This window comes from Puntigrus tetrazona, unplaced genomic scaffold (genome assembly GCF_018831695.1).
Source record: "Puntigrus tetrazona isolate hp1 unplaced genomic scaffold, ASM1883169v1 S000000267, whole genome shotgun sequence".
Classification (NCBI taxonomy): domain Eukaryota; kingdom Metazoa; phylum Chordata; class Actinopteri; order Cypriniformes; family Cyprinidae; genus Puntigrus; species Puntigrus tetrazona.
The window spans coordinates 69713-88798 of record NW_025047929.1 but is presented as its reverse complement, the minus strand read 5'-3'; the positions used below and the strand labels follow the sequence as shown (position 1 = coordinate 88798).

General features: G+C 37.2%; 1 pseudogene; it reads left to right on the top strand.

Annotated features, from left to right (window-relative positions):
* The first annotated feature begins 3320 nt into the window (after positions 1–3320).
* Positions 3321–3872, top strand: LOC122333353 (annotated as a pseudogene).
* The last annotated feature ends 15214 nt before the right edge of the window (positions 3873–19086 follow it).

Here is a 19086-nt window from a genome sequence, read left to right as displayed (position 1 = left end):
TGATAGCTACTGATGTTTCCAATTGTATAAAAAGTGCATATGCGATGTTTAACATGTTTAACAGCAGAAAAACACCAATGCACATTTTTGCTGATGCTAGCTTTGTGGTAGAACTTGGAAGGGTACAACTGTGCCTATAATCTACAGAGGTACAAGTTTTTTCTTCATCTAACGGAAATCAGTAGTACCTCTGTAGTCACAGTCATATGTGTTACATATTCATATCCATGACATACATAGCATTTGTTTTTTCCTGCTAGTGTTGAAACCACTGAAGATGAAACCAAACTGTTTCATTGGCATCTATTTACAACATAAAATGTTTGATAAACTGTGTTTGCTGTATTTTACATCAAATAAATAAAGGTGAGCAGAGAGCACTTTGGTACATTGGTGCGTCAAGTTGTCATTTTTGCTTTATTTCACCGCATAAAAAATATATTATTGTAGCTTCTCGATTGAACCCCTGATGTTAGGTGGAGCATTCAGGTACCGCTTTGTACTATCTGCGCTTTGCAATTGGGTCTTGGTCGTGAGCTCAGTCTGTAGAGCAAACCCCAAAGACTCACATGCTCATAAAACATAAATGTGGTATAATTCACGATTTTGCAGGACTTTTGTAATGGATAGGGTGTGAAGTTAAGTGCGGTCATTCGCACGAATTACACCTCAGTAAAAACACACTGAATTTGAACAAAACACGCATTTTTGCTGCGACAACATTACTTTTACGCTTTAACTTAAAAAGGCTGCACCTGAACAAATGACCTATAGCGTGGTTTTTTTGATGGACGACAGGCTTCTCAGTTTTCATCTATAATATTTTAATTTGTTCTGAAGACAAGTTCAAATTTTACAGGTTTGAAAGCTTGACGTGGGAGTAAGTGATTAATGACAAAATGTTTATTTTGGGGTGGAGTAACCCTTATTAATTATTAACATTATCATTGCCTTCTGTTCTGTATAACTGCATTAATGCTGGTTAATCGTTCTTTGTCATGTCTCTTAGTTTTTTTTCTTTATTGTATATATTTTACATATCAGTTTCGTTATTGTGCTCACCCACTTTCAATATAAAATATTGCAAACTACCTTGTACATCTACATGTAAATTTAAAGGACTTTTATTTGTAAACATATGTATTTTTTTCAAGAACACTGATCATTGATTGTTATTTTTATTGTTATTAATAAAACAATTTTACATTTCTGTGGTAATTTTGTATTTTGTAGTGTACTAAATGGTAGCATATAAAGAAGTAAAGCATTTTATTTGATTTTTATTAGAGTCGCTCCTTCACTATTAGAAAATATATAAATAAATTAATAAATCTTGTGAGGTATATTGCTGGATACATGCATAGGTTTACTTTACACAGTGGACATCAACAATCACCTCAATAATTATGCTTCTGGAGAAAATATGTTCTAAAATGTGTCTTTGATGACAACTCTCCAAACAGATTTTTACTATGGATGCATCTCACATTGTGACTATTTTATACCTGACAAATTGTTGCAGCTAATACGTAATACTATGTTTCCAATTGCATTAAAAATGTTTTCTCTGTTAAAAGGAAAGACAAAAATGCCTATGTGTGTTTTGTTCATGATTAACAGCAGAAAAACACAAAGCGCTTTGTAGGTACATCGTTTACAAAGTTACAATTTTTTTTTTGTTATTATCATCTAATGGAGTTGAGCAGTAATGCTGTGGTCACGGTCATGTGCGACATATGCTGACGTGTCCATGACGTAAACAGGATATTGTGTAGGATTTTCTGCTAGTGTGGGAAACCTCTTGGTTGGAAAAAATGGTATGGCATGAATCAGAATCAAAGTGCGCAGCTTTCACCAACACGCTAGCTAACTGCAGAATATTCTGCAGTATTTCCTTTGCAGAGCTGCTTCCTGCTGGACTGAAAGATACTGAACTGAACTAAAAAAAAACTAACTAAACTAACCTAAACACTGCTCTCTTCTGAATTGGTAAAACTGACAACCTTTCATTGACGTGAATCTACTGACGTGAAGTTGAAATTGTGCAACGTTGTGCCCAGGTTGGGCAACTTTCAAAGGAAAGAGAAGCTGATATATTTAGCTTCGCCAAATAGAAAGAAATTGAAAAAAAAGCTTACTCTGTAAATGCATCTGTCTTTTTCTGGGAAAGTAAGTGTCTAACCTTCCATTTCCTAAGAAGCTCAACAAATGATACCGCAACTTTGATCAATATCAATTCGAATTCTATCATAAGTTGCATTTTAAATCTTTTATGTGACAAAATTAGTCTCAGGAATTTTACTGTAGGCCGTTATATATCATAACGCTGCCAAATCACCAAGGACCATGGGTTCCTTGACCTTGTGTCTCGTGATATAAACTCACAATTCTGTCGTTTTTTTTTTTTTCGAGTCCTGTTTTGAAAAACTGTGAGAGAAAATGAAAAAAGACATTTAGATATTTTCACAGAATTGTGACTTACAGTAATAGCTCACAATTCTGTCTTTACAACTCACTATTGCAAGTTTGTATCATGCAATTTTTCTCTTTTCATCTCATTCTTGTGAGGTTAGTTCAAAAGCGACAATTTTTCAATATCTCAACATTATGTTGTTCTGAGACCTTCGTTCCTCTTCGAACACAAAACAAGATATTTTCGATGAAATTGGAGAGTTATCTGACCCTCCACAGACAGCGCCACAGCTGAAACGATCCAGGTCCAGAAACGTAGTAAATACATCGGTAAAACAGGATGTGACATCAGTAGCTCAGCTTCTGAATACTGTTTTTTGTGCAAAGAAAACAAAAATAACATAATTTACTCCATTCTTCTCCCCAAGTTATATCTTCCGCCATTTTAGAGAGAGTCACGAGGCAAACACTTTGTAAAAAAAGCGTGAGGGTCTTATGGGTTTGGAAACGACATGAGGCTGATCGATTAATCACACAATTTCGATTTGAGGTGAACTAACCATTCAATATCTTCTAACACTTTCTTTTGATGGCTCCACAACATACAGCATACCGACTGTGAGAAACTTTGCATGCACGCGTACACTTTACTCACCCTAAACCCAACCTAACAATCTGCTCTGAAAATTAGCATCGTAGCTGCAAATGAACGAGAATTATCAAAATAAATTACAATCAAACCCCTGACTCTTTTTCAGCTTAGCAGTAGACTGTTCAAATTCAAAGTTTTCTCAGTGAGCTGCTATTTTAACTCCACCCAGTATTCGATTGCAAAAACACACACACACGCCAGTCAATCTTCTCTATAAAGAGGGCTGAACGCTTGAAGACCTCACAGAGAGCAACTTCTTGGTAGAGAATTGACTCAGCGATGCAGAGCTACTCAGTGCATGGGGATCCCGATGAAGGACCAGGGAAAGCCCGATCGCCCAAGCAAGTTGTGGTGTCCATGCCTGACCAAAGAGTCAGTGATGATATCATCTTCTCTACATTCAACCTTCACTTCTTTAACCCTTGCTGTCTGGGGTTCGGGGCCTTCTACAACTCGATAAAGGTAAGCATTATGAATGTATGCAATTATACAATCGTCCTGCTGCTTCACAAGTAACTTACATACTTTTGGCGCGTATCAGGCCAGGGACAGCAGATATCTTGGAGACTTTTCAAAGGCACGTCAGTATAGGCGCTCGAGCTCGCCCGATTAAACATCGCTGCAGTCATTATTGGTTGCATCAGTGTACTTACTGTCATCATCATCATCGTTACAATGAAGAACAACAGTGAAGCTACTTTACCATACCATTATCGTCAATAATTGCTGATTTTGAAATATACTTCTTGTCTGTATTTCCTTTGATTTTCCTAAAACCTTTCATTAAAACATATCTGTTGAAACTGTACTTTGTTCTTGTACTTTTTGTCTCATATATAGTGATTAAACAAACAATGGTACTTGTTTAGAACCTTGTATAAACAACAAGACTCTTTTTTAGGTGCCAAATATGAACTTTCTATTGGGTACCATAAAGAACTTGCTTTGAAAATCTACATAGGACCTTAATGGTGACTACAGCCAAAAACCTATAGGCAACTGTTTTGCTTCCACACCAAAGACTTTGCAAGAAACGTTTTTGCAGGTTTTCATGTTAACAAACAAATATTCAATCACTATAATACAGATTTCTCACTAGAAATAGCGCAAAGTGCAAAAAGCTAGTCAGAAATGTACATTTACACACAAACTCACCATGAAACTCAACTTTTAGACACCATCTTAGTTTTTTTTTGGCTCAACCATGGAATGAAACACATGATTATGAAGATACATCGATGCTGTGTTCACAAATCGGCCAGATGAAGGTATCTTATGAGACAGGAAGTGAAGCTTTCCTACTTTGAAATGCGTCTCAGAAGGCAGCAGTTTTCAAATTTTGGATACATCCTATGTTATAATAGCCTTTTAATCATAGTTTGTTTGTATTAATATTAGTATGTTATTAAACTTATCATTCTAAGTAGCTAGATATAAATGATAATAATTTGTATTTATAATATATTTGTATGTATATTTTTATGTAGTATAATTTTACCTCTGTCTGCCTGGTATATATATTTCTTTTTTTTTTTTTTAAACAGAATGTGTTTAAACAACAGCTATTAGCAAAATATAATAAATTATGACAATGGACATTGAACAAAAATACTTAAAGCAGTAAAATTTGTGTAATGAAGACCAAGTTCCAGTGATTTATAATTATTATTATTTATTTATTTACTTATTTTAATTCTCTATGATGTGTATTTTGGCATGATTGAGCTTTTCTGAGCACAAACACTGATTGTCAGCCTAAACTTACCAAGAACTATAAACTGGTTCTTTAAATCTGATTGGCTAATCACAACGTCAACAATGTTGATCCAGGAACAGCGCGCCTGTGACTTTTTACTTGTGATTTGCCTTTTCATAAACTGTACATTTTTTACAAAAACTGCACAAAAAAAGATTACATTTACAAAAGTCTATGGGACGAAGAAACTTTAACGCTCGGTATCCAGCCTGACCTCATGGCAATTAGCCGAACTAATCACCTCAATAGTCTAATAATAATGTCCCACTATTTAACAAAGTGACACTGGATATTTACAGCTAAGGCACTTAAGTGCTTTTGTTCTCAGCAGGGTAGAGAAGTTTAATGCAGTCACATCCAGCCGCCCACAGCCACAGTTCCTCAATAGTGACGTTAATTTCCCTTTTTGTCACTCAATACGACTACACACCCCACTCTATACTCTAAAGTACAGCTGAAATGTATTCGGATGCAAATCTAATAACTTATTCATCAGTCTGATGTGCTGTTTCCTGTCTGCTCTTCTATCATTTACAGCCTTGCAGTTTGATTATAAAGAAGATTGAATCCCCGAGAATGAGGCTTATTGCCATAGTCCGCGGCCTTTCAAGGTGTCTTTAGAGACCGCAGAACTCTAAATTTGGACACACATGACATCCGAGTCCTGCAAATCATCAAGTCATGTTCTTCCCAGCGGAGTCGTGCTGCAGCGGCAGTCAGATTGTGTTAGGTGGACTTCTTCAAGTGTTCAGCGGCTGAACGGAGCTCGATTTAATTGCTCCTTGCCTCCAGGAGAAGCTAGAGAGCACACATTTGATCTGAGCGGAAATGAACGCAGCTCTTACGGCTTGTTTAACTTGTATGAATGAGCGTGGAATGAATTCCTCCACCTTGGGATAAGGCTTATATATCAGCGCGATCATTCTGTTGGATGCGAGGCGGAATGGAATAAAGTGTAGAAATTTATGGTAGCTGTTAAACACACATCTTTTTATTCTGTGTACAATCCATCCATCCGTCCGTTCTCCAAACCACTTGTCCTTTGTATTGGGTCACAGGCTGTGCAAAAATCTTATGTAACGTATTGATTTTGTAGGAACAGAAAGTTCATGGAGGTATAAATTGCTTTAACCTAAAGCTCCTTTATAAATATATATATATTTTTTCAGGGTTGCCATGTTTGTTACCAAATTGCTACTTAAAGCTATCCCAAATGCTTTTCAGGTTGCATTGCGGTAAAAATGGGGTTAGTTTTAACCGTAAACATGAAAGACATCCAGCAGAAAGAACGTCAGAGTAGCTCAATTCCACGAGAAAACTGTGGACTTGGCAACACTGTTGTTTTTATATGCCAAAGATTTACTGCTGCATCCCAGTTCCACGCAAAACACTAAAAATAATTTAAAAAACTGTATAATAATTCATTAGCAATGCAACGAAAGGATATAATAAATAATATTTTGCTTAAAGAAAATCAAGATTAACCTTTAAGGTTTTCGTTCTCTTATTTTAATTAGTTAAGCACGTTTTTTTTTATTGTACAATTTTTCTTTCCTTTATTTTGATTTCGTTGGGGGAATATGGCTATGTTCTTGAGGATTCATTTGAGAACATTTAGCTCCAGGGAAGCCGCCCGTTGCATGTTAACGAATCAGATTTGGAAGAAAAGTGCCTGCTTAAAATGAATAATGAACTGATTATGAAATCACACCAAGCACAATTAAATAAGAATTTATTTGATTTCTTTGTGGACGAAGTCTGCTTGTATTTCTTTTGATGAACCTCTGAGCCAAATCTTAAAAGTCAGTCGTTCCGATGAGGTCTCACTCAATGACACTTTGCTCATCTTCACAGTTTGTTATCCAAGGATGATGTGGATGCTGGGAAATGGCAGTAAAGTATTGAATATCATGGTCTGTAACACAAGGGATTTGTCCTAACAGGTTTAATTAAACTCTGAAATGAATTGGCTGTTTACTTCAGTTCTTGTGAAGGTTATAAGGACAATTAGACGGAAGCGTGCTGGTCTGGTCTGTTAAATAATTTTTATTGGACTTAATTAGGATGCTAAATAATTCAAGTGCTAATACATAATGGATCTGAATAAGTTCTAGATGTTCTTTTTACGGCGCGTATTTGCCTGATTTGATTTTTTTAAAATTTATTTAAATTTAGTTTAGTTTATGCTTATGATTACGCTCAAATGTGTATATAGTTAATTGAAAGCGAACGCGCTTCTATACCTCGTTTCACAGACGAGGCTTAAGCCTAGGCCTAGACTAAAATGTAAATCTGAGCTGTTTTAACTGAAAGAAACTTTTTCCATTATTTACTTCAGCTGAAAAAAGTTGAAACGCAGACACTGATTCTAAATAACGATTATCTGTTAAACGCATCGACTCTTCATTTTTCATTACCCTGGATCTGCCTCCGAAATATAAGCTATATACAGCAATATAAGCTTGCATCCGTGAAACAACAGATCACGCCAATCTCCAAAAAGAACAAAAATGGCGAATATCAAGTCTTCTGAAGTCACCTGACAGCTTTGTGTGAGCGGCCCTCGAATAAATATTTCATATAATATGGCTTCAATTGAAAAAGAAGATTGGCACCCCCATGAGCCTATTTACAGCCATAAGCCGACGTGTGCTGTATTTCCGATATGCAAAAGTCATACACGCTATTAGAAGCACATGTCAACAGTATCTTCACAATGCTGGTTTAATGGATACTGCTCTTGTGAATTACTGGCAAGACTTAACAAGACATTTCCGGCAGCATTAGCCTCGGCGCGCGATAGGCAGCTCCAGCATGGTCTGGCAGGCCGAGATGACTGCAGTATGGAAGATAAAGGTTTATTGGAAGACATGAGGTTTCACATGGAACCATTGACTATTTGAAGTCAGAGCTCAGGGCTACAGATCTTCTCTGCCTTGAGCTCTCACACTCTCATTTATTTATGTATCCATCCATTTTACCCCAAGGGAGATCCAAGAGCCCTATGTCACCTACAGAGGGCTGAAATAAACAACCTGCTACTGGCTTCACAGACAGATACATAAAGATGGCGATGAAAACAGCAAGGGAGCAGAGGAAGAGGCAGGCGGCCGCTGCCTCCCAAATCTCTCACGATTCAATAGTTATGAAAACTGACAAAACCATCCGTGTTTTAAAGAGGAGGCAAAACCTAATCTATTTTTCTAACAAACGCTCAAGCAATTATTCAAGACTTTTTCCCTTCCTTTTTTCCCCTTTCACAAAGCTAAGGCATCTTTCTTGTAATACGAATAGGACTCCCTTGGGTAGCTGCATAATTGGACCTAATGAAACATTCATACGGCAAACGTCATGTAGTACGTTAGAAATGCCGATGGAACACAGCGACGAAAATTAAGCGAAGCGCAAAGCTGGAAACATAATTGTCATTCAGTTCAGCAGATAGCATGAAGTCAAGCTAAGCGATTATCATCAGAAAAATCAACACGTTTTTCAAAATAAGCAGGCCTGCAAACTGTCTTGATTATTATGGATTGAGCAATAGAAGTTGTTAACATCGTATTGATCCTTAAAGTTCAATGGCTATTCAGAAAACTGGAATTCCAGAAAAGGCATTAACTGGCATTTTTTTTTTTTTATAAAGAAAAGCTCTGATGAGGAGAGCAGCTCTAATATTTCACAGTTTCTGTTCTCAGCAGGTTTCTTAAAGGACGGTGTTGATGGCAAAGCTGCAACACCGCTATTAGATATCCCAGAATGCATCATGCTAGAGGAGTAAACAATGAGTGTAAAAGCTTTGGGTAATTCTACAATCATCCTAAGGTCGTGGGTTTGTGGGTAAAACAAGTACTTATAAAGTGTAATGTAACTTAATGTGAGTTACTTTGGATAAAAGCATCTTCTCAACTGACAAATGTTATGGTATGACCAAAGTCATTTTATATATAAAGCTAAGATTTAAATTTGGACCTCACTGGATATAAAATTGCAATGTGTTTTTTTAAAAGGAGTTCCAGCTCTAAATTATGATTGCATGAGACACATTCAAATGCATTAAAAGTCTATGCTACATTCTATATTCATGCATGACTGAATGCAAATGACTCTTGTCAACAAATAACTACCGCAAGCTTAGCGCCTCCTATTATACAGTGCGTAATGTAGCTGTATGTGTTTTGATCTGCGATGTTGTAACTCTGAAAGTGCGCGATAAATAAAGTTATTGTCTCCCAAAATAAAGAATCGATGCCTGTATTCTATTTTGTGGTCCGCAAACACATCATTTTACTGATGACTGCTTCTGTAATCTTGAGGAGTTCAGCATACACAAAACGCTTGCTCTTGAAAGATGGTTCAGTACACATGACCAGAGCTCCACTGAATCAGAACCGGTATGAATGATGAATAATAGATGCTTGTATTTCCATCGAGAGTATGAAAGACGTCGTCTGAATGCTCCTTCCGCCAACAGTGGTTCGGCCATAAAATTATGAAGCAACGAGAATACCTGGTGTCCAAAGTGGTGCTACAGTGACATTGCGGTGGTAAATCGTTGAATAATGTCCTTATTTTTGTCTTCTTACCTTACAAAAGTATTTTTGTAGCTTCTTAATATTACGGTCCAACCACTGATGGCAAAAGGAGTATCCAGACTTTTACTTTTCTGCACCTTGACAGCGTTCACTGCTTGGCAGTTAATGGGACAGACTGGTTGCATTCCAGAACGTCTTAAATTGTGTTCCGAAGACGAATAAAGCTTTTATGGGTTTGGAAAGACATGGGGGATATGATTAATGACAATATTTTAATATTGTGGTGGAGTAGCCCTTTAGTATTGAGAACATTTTAACCATCAATCGTTATCTTTATAGCTATCGTTCCTCGTGTTAACGGACCTTTATGCAATGAGAGTATTAAAGTTTGATGTTTTAGCTCAACGGAATTAGAAATGGTTTCTCAGCGATGGAAATGTAGCGTTTCATCATACGATTTCCTCACACAACACTGGAAAAAACTACAGAGCAAGTTACAAGTTTCGATTTGGCTGAATCTACAGTAGCTACTTACAGCATTCGTGACCTGTAAGCCCTCTCGGAAATCCAGTTCTGTCCAGATGGGATGTCAGTGATTACGCTTAGGTTGTTATTTCCCACAACGCTTCTCCTGGTTTATTCTGACCTTTGTCGAGTAACGTAACTCGGATTTCCTCATGGAGTGCAGATTGTCTGCTGCACTTACATAGATATAGAGAAACCAAAAATCTCCAGATAGGTGGGTCTTTGTGAAATAGGGTGTACTTCTAGTCTTGTTTGAATTGGTAACCTACATAAAATCCATGAGATGTCCAATGTTAATAATTGAAACTCAAAAATGGTGTGAAATCTGTGATTTCTTTTTATCTATTGGATATTTAGTAGATTTAGACCTTTTTCCCACTTGGTAGAACAACTGATGTTCTACCAAACAATCGTTTGACAAAGCTGGTTTGTTTCTTGTAACATCAACAGTGTACATGCTAACTTTGTTGGCATGTGTAGTAGACAATTGGTGCCCTGGAAATATTTTTTAAACAAAACAGCAGCAACAGTGTTTGTTTATTCAGAAACATTGGGTATGTCGTGCCATAAATCCATAAAAAAACAATGCACGGGTGCTTGCTTTGAAGTCGCCACCCTCTCGAGGCCTTATATCCCACTTCTTTGTCAAACCAATAATCGTTTCCCAGATCAACCACTGCACTAGACACATTTTGGCGAGATTGTCTCTCGTCTCAATAAATTATTAATTCTAATGTTGAACAGAAACATGAAAGAGAACACCACGGAGAGGTTTGTGAAGGAAAAAACTAGCAACATAACAATGCTCTCTTATTCCTATACTTCACACGTGTCCTGCTTGATATTCGGCACAAACCCCAGTTAAAGACCAGACAAAATGGCTCAAAACAAGTTACATAAGAAGGGTAAAGGTTAGTGGGCATAATGTTAGTAGACCTTCCTGTTGCAGAATTACGAGACTGATTGCCCTTTCTCAATGGTTAAGGCACTTCAAAACGAATGAACTGTCATTACGAGCAAAATGACATTTGGGAAATCAATGCAAAGGCCTTTTAGTAAAGCGCTCAAGATTTTTGTCCCTGTTTAGAAAGCTGTCGTTATGGCAGTGGCAGCAGTGGATCGATATGAAATAACAATAGTGACGGAGGACATAAACACAGAAAATGGCTCTGTTCAGAATACCAAATTGCCATACTTCTACTCTTACTATATCTGCAGTATGTAGTATGTCAGTAGCATGAGTCCGTATTGAGTCCACTTGACCATCTGTTTTCTGCTGCGATGAACGGAAACATATCATGAGCTGTGATTATGATGCATTGTTTGATCAGACTGCCAAATATTAGTGCTGGGTAGCAACTGATTACATGCAATCTGACAAATAGTTTGGTAATGTGAAACTATGTCTTCACCATGACTTTTAATAATTATTTATTTTGGAAGAATGGACAAAAAAATGTATCAAACTAGACTTTGGGTGTGTAATGTCATTGCTGTTTTCATGTTTGTTCATATAATGCAGGGACGAATGAACCAATTGAATTGTTTTTATGTGAAATATTCCTGCTGACACAGTGTTTAATCGTAAATGAATGGATGGATGGAAAAAATGAATGAATGAACAATGAAATAAATGCAGGGATTCCCAGGCCAAACACAAAATATCTTCTTGAAATATTTTTGAATATTTTAATAATTTAACAACACGTGTTAAACCATGTTTAAAGTTCAGGGTGCCAGTTCAAATATTATTTGGGGGATGGTGCGTTGGTTCACAATTATTGGCACCCCTAGAGATTCTTATGAGTAAAACTAATATATTCCCATTCAAATTCACATTTTGAACATGAAATTATCCAGCCATGGCTTCCTGTTTCACAGACATGTAAATTAGGAGGGCAAACAAAGCCCAAATACCTTTAATCATCCATCACAATGAAAAAACCAGTATTTCTGAAATAATTAGTAATGGGACTTTAAAAGAAAGAGCTAGAGCAGTTAAAATTCTTCTAACTCATCCAAAAAACAAACTCAAGCATATTCAGTTGTCAGAAGCAACTGGAACTTCAAATTTGTATTTTATAATTAGTTTTGTATTTTAAAACTAGGTAATTTTTTTGTTTGTAATCGTTAGTATTTGTAATAATGAAGTTGCAGTTTAGTACAGTTAAAATTATAATCAAACAATATACGTGTACTTTAGCATGTTAGTCTAAAAATGTACATTCTGAGTCATCCGTTATAAAAAGAAAGGCTTTTCAAGTACTCAAGATGTACACTCTTTCTAACATGTCACATTGAGTCACAAAATCTTTCGATCACACAGCTAAATGTCACTCACAAAATCTTTTGTGACTAAAACCTGTTTCACCATCTGAGGATATTTTGTTCACATTTTGGTGCTAAAATGACAGTAAACAACATGCATCGTGTTTGTCATTATCAGAATGCGATGAGTTATGAGCGATCGCATGCTGGGATTGATAAGGTCAGAAATGAAAATGCGTTGAAGCTTGAATCACGACGTGAACTGTGCAACAGATTGACGGCAAACAAAAAGCGATTACTGTCTAACAAGAATGGGGAAAAAGAGCAGGATCAAAGCGACATTAAACTGTCTGGATGACGCAAAAATCTTCAGAAGAGTTTAGGGACGCCGCTGCACAGATGGTTTCTACATGACAGCCTGTCTTACAAGCAAACATCACGCAGGCTTTCAAATCACTCGGAGAGAGAACAGCGCGGTGATAGCGCACGCAACAATTAAAATGCCATCCTTTACTCGCTTTCGCGATTTTCTGTTGACTTTCTGTTGTGACAAAAGGAGATATTTTGCAGTTTGTGAAGCCAGTCTTTTCCGAGCTAGAAGTTTCACTCTTTTTACGAAGCTATCGTGTGGTTTTAAGTCTTGAAATAGCGCAAGTAAGTGCATTGACGTTATTTGATTGGTCCTTTTCAGAGTCTGAAGGCCAACGGTCGTGGATACGGAAAAGAGCAGCTTGAGCATTTGGAAAAACTGACGGAGTGACGTTAGGGCGAATACGATTTCCTGTGCCTTTAAGCATAATGCTTGAGCTTTTTCTACCGATTTCACAGCACACGTCCGCTTTTATATGCAATTTAGCAGATGAGGTCTTGTTCAAAGTAAAGTACATTCCTCCAGCTTGACTTTCGAGTATTTTAGTTAAGTGCCTTTTTGAAGAGCACAGAAGTGTTAACAGAGCCTAGTCCCATTTTACACACCATTCCTTCTAGGATTTAAACCACTGCCCTTCATGTTATTAGCCAAGACCTTTAAGATCTGCCATCGTTGTGCTTCCTCCTCAAGGTGACAGCAGCAATATTAGACCAAACAGAGTCACTGCCACTGGCACTTTTCACAAATATCGTATATAATTTCTTTTTTCACAGATATAAATCTCTTATCTTTTTGTAGATTATTTAGGTCGTCAATGAAATCAATGGTGAGTGTGATTTCACCGAATACAACATGTTTCTTGTCGATCCAGGAAACAACATTCCAATCAACCAATCATAATCGTGGGATACATTTTAGAAATATATGTTTTGAGCTCTTTGATCAGTGTTAAAGGAATAGTCCACTGTAAAACTTAAGGAAGGCGTTTTAAAGAAAACCAGGCTGTTTTAAAGAAAACCAGGCTGTAACCAGGCTGTTTTGGGTCACCACCGACATACACAGTAGGAAAATTAAAACTCCATGGAAGTCAATGGTGACCCAAACCAGCCTGGTTACACGCTTTCTTTAAAGTACCTTCCTTTATGTTAGGCAGAACAAAGAAATTCATGCAGATTTGGAACTACTAGAGGGTGAGTACATTTAAATTTTAGGGTGAACTATTCCTTTAATCATCTATCATTTCACACTGATTTAATAAATTATGGGTAGGTAAAGGGGTCTATGCTTTTGGACAGTAATGTTGATCCAGGAACGTGTCTTACTTAGCAAAATCACATTAACGTTCCTCAAAATTAGTGTGAAAGCACTGACACAAACACAACATCACAGTAAGACGCTCAAGATGCAAACTAAAACCTAATATACATAAATGATAAAAAAATAAATAAATGAATCAGATTCTGAAAAAAACATCAAATTCGATGCTCTTTTTCACTTTCAAAAAGCGTACATTTAGCAGTATTTTACCGTAAAATATCACATTACAACTAGAACTCGCAAAGAGTTAACGTTTTTTCTTCTTTATTGTCAACCAAAATGTATTATTTCCCCTTCATCCAGTTTCACAGTGTTACAGTCAAAAATCTAAAGTGAAAGACAACCTAGTTCAGTTTTCACGTTTCCGAATCGCGATTTAGATATAAATATAACCTTGTTTTTGTGTGCGTGTGTGTTCAATTAACAGTGAACCCTATGAGATTGTTATTTTGGGGTTTGCTTGTTGGCCCAAGTAACAAACCCATCCCTAAGTCTCTATGATATCTCGGTCTCCGTTTTGTTTCTTTCAGATGTAAATCTCAAGCCTGGCTGCTTAGAAAAGTAACAACACACCTCTCTAAGCCTAGAAGTTGGTTCAAATGACTAACTCTGAGTAATAATGGTTATGCTTGACCTCGAACTTTCGAGCCTATGTTGATTTATCACAGAAAAAGACTAATCAGCCTCATTCTCAACGAGAGTCAAATATAGAGACAACTGACAAACGAAAAATGGTACAACTGACAAATGAAAAATGGCCTCTAATTGATCCTTCTCTAATTATAATATATTATGCATGCGGCATCTTGATGTGAGCGATGAGACGCAAATATTCTCCATTATTTATGAGGTAAATTTCAGGATTATGTAGCTGTGATCATCAGTGCTTTATGTGTCTCTGTGTTCATCTCTATTCATTACGAACTTCGCTGATTGATGAGCGGCACTTCATGAAAGGTTCGTAGAGTCACTGAGGACTCACAGAGAGACGCCCGTTAGATTTTAAGATACTCGGGAGGATTTCGTGTTAGAGCTAATGAAGAGCAAACGGGAGAAACTGTAACACCAGCCTCTTTTTAGTTTGCTTTGGAAATAGCAATCGCAACAAAGTTTTAAGGAATGAAAGCTCTGCCTTACAGTTAAATGGCATTGTCAGTTAAAGGGGTCGTGTGACGGAGAGATCAAATTTCCCTTCATCTTTTGGTGTATAGATGCGCTATAAAAAAACAACATGCAAATTTCAGCTCGCATACTTTCTTGTCGGTTCAAAAACAGCTTTTATTGGAACCGAGCTGAAAAAGCGACATCTTTTGAGTTAAATCGCATTATATTTGCATGATGTCACATTATCATATTGCAATGAAAGATGAAAAGTCAATAGCTACTTCTGCATTATTGCCTTTTTAGCCTTGCCCACTGATTTATGCATGCAGTAGGAAGAGAGAAATACTATACAGATGCAAACACAAGAATAATGCATCGACAAAAAGTTTCATGTCAATAAAAAGTATTTGCGAATACTGAAAAAATGTATTGTTTCTGTTAATCAGTTTTATGCGACTAAAACGTAATCTTTTGTTTCTCTCCACAAATCATTGGCAATGGAGTTTTGCTGAGAGATTTGATGAATTTTGGATATTTATTGTTGGTTTATTTATTGTTTATTTGTATAGGTGTATGCATGCATCTTTACAGAAGCAGCATGGACAGCCACTGCAGAAGCGTGTGTAAGCGCAAACACGCTTCCCATCGCAGTTTTGCGAATTATTCCTTTTGAATTTTTTTCAAAAACTCCTTTTGCAATATACGTGAGCTTTTGCGTAAACGGACACATTTCCATTAGGTTTATATTGATTTGCGCGATTAAGAGTGTAACGGAAATGGGGCTAAAATCATTTGAGCTTTCTGCTGATTACCTATAGTGAATTTAAACATTTTTCTAGTCATTAGCAAATGCGCCAATTCACTCTTTGCTAGAAGGTGGCGCTTGTGGAACAGCAGCATTATAGGCGTTACATAAAGTAAACACTATACAGAGGTATGAAAAGAAAATTCCATCAAAACTTTCCTGAGCCAAATGATTTAAACATCATACATAACAAAACATTGTTGAGCATCTGTAAGATCGGATTTTGTGATGTTCCACACTATCTGCACTAGTTGGGCTCATCAAGCGACTTCTTGATGTTGACGTCAGGCAGTTGGTTAGATGCTTTGCTGGTAATACTTGAGACACACACACACACACACACACACACACACACACACACACACACATATATATATAAAGACCACACATTTCTGTGAACTCAATGTGCAAGGATTTTTGCAGTGCTCTGTTCTGCGAGATGAAGTGAATGAACTTGACAATTCGCCATTCTGGATTTTGGCGTTTGTTTTGTGACTGTAAATCATAAAAAAACTCTCAAAAAAGCGCTTTGTAAATGCGATTGAAACGATGTGAGGTGGTATTTATTTTTCAACGTCCAAAAATTTGGCCTTAATATTACGTCTAGTATAAGCATTCTAGCAATTTGTCTGGAACGTAAGAAACTGAACACCAAGTGATCGACAAGGTTCATATACAAAATGGTAAGGCACTGCTTCGTCTTCGTCCACAGTCCTCGTTTCACTTAACATTTTCAATGACAAATGAAGTTAATTTACAAAAACAGATCTGTTTTTAACAATTCTCAGAAATCACATTTTCTAATCTCAAAAGTTATTTTAATTAGGTTAAAATAGCTTTAAAAAACAGCTAACTAACATAATAAAACATGATATAGCAAAAGACTAGATTGTGAAAAAGCTTCAAATATAGACTACTGCCACCTGTTGGTTCTGAGAGCTATTTTCTCAGGTGCAGAAGTTACATGCTAGTTGGCCATTGATTGTGGTTTTAGGAATATTCAAGAGCTACTTCTTTGGCTTAGATGCATGCTACACCGAGGTGACAACACAGTTGGCTTTGTTTGTCGCTAGTACTTTGATGTCGATTTGATGAGTCTCAGCCTTTAAATGCTAAATGGTGCGCAGTTTATTGGCTCACATGTTCAGCAGGTGACTGTGAGAAGAGCACCTCCTCTCTGCAGGAGATCATTTGTCAGTTGGGAGAGTTTCTCTGGGATTCTCCTCCAGGGATACTTGAACTGCCAAATGCAAAGTCGCTGGTGTTTGTGAGCAGATGCTTCAGCAGAGAACGTGTAAACCACCAAAGACCTGCTGCTAAACTTGCTTCTGATATTTCATTACGAATTCGGGATAGTTTCATCCACCCACATCTTTCATCTAGACACATGAGAGAATGAAAAAGGACACAAACGCATCACAATATCAGGCAGGGCTCTGTTACAGTAATATCCATCTCTAAATGCCGTATTATATTCAAGCCCTTCCATTTCGATAAAAGACGTGAGTAATGCGAGCAGGGATGATCTGAAAAGTGGGGGACGCGTTATAAATCTCATCAGCTTCTCTAAAATAAACATTATAAATCTTATCACTTTACAAATGGCTAGTTTCTATGGATACATTTATATGAGATAGTATAAAAAGAAGTTTAAAAAGTAAACTTTCCAGAAATGTCGGTAAATGGAGAAGTTCAGGATTATTTCAGTTAGGTTTATGCCATGGTTTCAATAATTGTTAACAATAAGAATGCTATGGATGCTAAGTTAATAAATGAGTAAATGTTAGTTAACAGTGAGAATTCCCTCAGTAAATTCCTAATTTTCTGCTTACTAATAGTTAGTTGGATACTTGTTAAGTTTAGGTATTGGGTATGATTGGGTATGTAGAATAGAGTCATAAGTCACTGATATATGCTTAATAAATACTAATAAATGGCTAACATTCTAGTAATATGCATGCTAATAAGAAACTAGTTGAGAGACCCTAAAATAAAAAGTGTTACCACATTGAATTAATAAACAAATTAACTACCATGAGCTGACCACAGAGAATGAATGAGGTATTGTCTGACACTGAGGATTGCTGAAAATTCAGCTTTGCCAAATTATTTCACAATATTACTGTTTTCACTGTATTTTGGTCAAACGGAATAGCTAGCTACGCTGATATTTGCCAGGATATCTATAAAATAGATATTGATAGACGAGCACCAGTCTTTGCACAACAATCATGTAAAATAAGTCAAATTAAAATATGCCAATTATCCCCCCAAAAAAGTGTGTGTGTGTGTGTGTGTGTGTGGGGAGGTTTAGCGATACCTACAAGCGCACATACAATAGCTGCTCCACCGCCGAGTGCTACCATGGTTACATCAATTCATTACATGTGTGTTTGTTTGTCCATCTGTCTCATTTCCTGTCCTCGTCCCCACCCGAGACCGGCTCAGCAGAGTGATGTGACTTATGTGTATGTGGTGCGCGTATCTGCTCTCTTCATCTGCTGGATGCATTACAGATAAGAAACACAAGCTGCCGCCCAAGACTTATAAATCAGCGAGGAAGAGTCCGATGCTTGCAGCAGCGAGCTTACTGGAGTGTGCCTCTCTGTTTATTATCTCACTCTCTCCGTCTCTGTCAGACTAAACACGCACACACATTGTAGAAAAGCTTGTTTCAGCAGAGAGGTCCGAATGCAGATCACACTGCGTAAGACTGCTGATTGCTCCACAAAAACAGAGCGGTGTTTAGGGATGTCAGCGCTGCAAAACAGCAAAGGCAGTTTCTGAATTGTCTTTGCCCCGGTCAACCCTGGAGGAAATCGCTTTTTTTGCCCGCTGTCTCGAATATGCATCCCTGCGGAATAACTACATTTTGCCGTTTTACTGCAGCGCGTTTCAGTAAACGAAATCAGTCGCATTTGAGGCCCGGTTGGTTAAAAAATGTAGAGCGTCATTCATGTAAAATGGAAGTACACTGGACCAACATGGCAACGCATGCATCCAAAACACCCTCTTATGCGTAATTGCTTTGCAACTGTTTCAGAGTATCGATGAATGTGCGTTAGAATTTAACCTATACTTCATCGCTGATCAGTTGATTCACTTTACGCCATTCACGTCATCTTTCCTGTGGCCTCATGGGATAGTAAAGTGCCCTTTGTAATCACATTTCAATATTCCATAGTATCCAGGTTCTGTTTTGTTATCCGTACTATGCTAGGGAGGTATGCATAAATCAGTGGCAGCTATTATATTCCAGAACTGAAATATTTCCATGCAAGCGCTTTTAAAAAACCGCCAGCCGGCTCCATCGTTAATGATTATTTTCAACGGACAACAGAATAT